Genomic DNA, 2,090 nt, shown 5'->3' with positions numbered 1-2,090 from the left:
CTGCCCTTTGATTCCACTGGGTGTGGGATCCAGGCTGACTTCCCTGTCCCCGAGGGTGGTGAATGTTTGGACTACCTGTTGGCCCTCCTGGATAATGAAGTCATGGAGCAGATTTGTACCGAGACGAACAGGTACGAAGGACAATGTGCTGCAGTTCGTCAAGGTGAAGGTGCAACGCCATCCACGTTGCGGATGGCAGCATGGGTTCCTGTGACGATCCGGGAACTATTTGTATTCATCGGCTTGATGCTTCTCATGCCACATAACTGGAAGCACAAGCTCGAGGAGTACTGGACTGCTGACGATCTTTGCCCCACACCCATCTTCAACAAGTACATGACTCGGGATCGTTTCAGGCAACTCATGACGTACCTTCACTTTGCCAACAACAATGAGCCTTCCCGGACTGACCCCCTATGAAAAGTGAGGGGAATCTTGAACATGATCAAGGACAAGTTTATGACGTTCCTTCGGCCCTTCAAGAAAGTAGCGATCAACGAGTCCTTGGTTTTGTTCAGGGGGCCGTCTTCGGTTCGTGCAGTATATTCCAAGCAAACGCCACCGCTTTGGAATAAAGTTTTTCGTGCTGTGCAACTGCAAGACGGGGTTCATCCTAGACTTCGTTATCTACACCGCCAGCAATGTGGACTTGGACAAGACTGACTCCCTTGGATTCTCTGGCTCTGTGGTGAAAGTGCTTCTGGAAAAGTACTTTGGCGGGAATCATGTCCTGTATAAGGACATTTATTATACAGCTCCCAAACTCGCCAAGTACCTTTCAGAGCACAGTGTCGGATCCTGTGGCACTGTCAGGAGCAATAGGGCACACTATCCTGCCTTCCCCGAGGCTGAAAGATCAAAGCGGGGAGATGTGCACCTGAAGAAATCCAACGAGATGCTGGTGATAAGGTGGCACGACAAAAGGATCGTCAATGTGCTCACCACAGTGCACAAGGGGAAAATGCAAGCCACAGGGAAGGTCGACAGAAGGACTGGCGATCCTGTGATGAAGCCTGATGCTGTAATTGACTACAACGTCAATATGCGGCTGGTGGACAAGTCCAATATGATGATCGGAGAGATTGACTGCCTGAGGAGGAATCGTTGCTGGTACAGGAAGGTGTTCTTGCACTTGCTTGATATGTACATGCTGAACGCCTTCATCCTGTATAAGATCAAGAACAGGAAGCCACCTAACTACTCTCTCAGGCTGTTTTCTAAGACTTGTGTCTATCAGCTGCTTCAGCGTTTTGGGCAGGTACTGCCATCAGGTCCCAGGCGCCACTCACAGACACCTCCAGACCGCCTACAGTGCCAGGACTACCTTCAGCGACACCGCCTGGAGCCACTGCCTAGCACTGCCAAGAGGGGAAAAGCACTGAGGAGGTGCCATGTGTGTAGCCACACTACCCGGCAAGACAGAACATTTAGGCGCACCTCCTTCAGTGCAAAGAGTGCCAAATTCCCCTGTGCGCTTACCCGTGTTTCTTTGACTACCACAGCCTGAGTAGATATTGAAAATTTTTTTCATTCATTCATTCATTGCCAGACGCCATGTATCCCAAACGGGGTGGCCAAGGGCTTAGAGTTAATTGTTTTACAGGGAGGGGCACTAATCCTCCACCAACCCCACTTGACACGTAGGGATGCCAACAGCATCTGGTGTTCCCAGGCGGTCACCCACCCAAGTACTAACCAGACCCAACGTTGCTTAACTTCGCTGATCGGACGGGAAGTGGTGTACCCAACGTGGTATGGCTGTTGAAAATAAGGGTAAAAATATTGTAAATAATACTGAGAGTGACAGTGATACTAGTGTTTAGTTTTCTTGTACGTACTGATAGTGACAGTCTGTTGAGTGTAAATTAGTGTATGTAGTTGTAAAAGCACTGACAGTGACGAGTGACTTCAGTGTAAATTATTGTACATAGTAATAATATAAGTATTGAGAGTGACAGTCACTCCAGTGTAAGAAGTTGAAAGCATATTTTTCTATTCTATGTTATGACAGTGACAGTTTGGTGTGTAGAAAATATTATTTTTATAAGTAATGACAGTTTGGTGTGTAGAAAATATTATTTTTATAAGTA

At 47.6% G+C, this 2,090-nt stretch overlaps 1 non-coding gene across 1 annotated transcript; it reads right to left on the bottom strand.

Moving 5' to 3' along the window:
• Positions 1–1,647: 1,647 nt before the first annotated feature.
• On the bottom strand, positions 1,648–1,766 carry LOC145406234 (5S ribosomal RNA). Its single transcript, XR_013898509.1, has one exon. It is a non-coding gene; the product is annotated as a 5S ribosomal RNA (ribosomal RNA).
• Between the last annotated feature and the right edge of the window lie 324 nt (positions 1,767–2,090).

This window comes from Coenobita brevimanus, chromosome 69, assembly GCF_032717465.1.
Source record: "Coenobita brevimanus isolate Jiangsu-jjx chromosome 69, ASM3271746v2, whole genome shotgun sequence".
NCBI lineage: Eukaryota > Metazoa > Arthropoda > Malacostraca > Decapoda > Coenobitidae > Coenobita > Coenobita brevimanus.
Note: the sequence above shows the minus strand (reverse complement) of the source record. Positions and strands in the feature narration are given on the sequence as shown.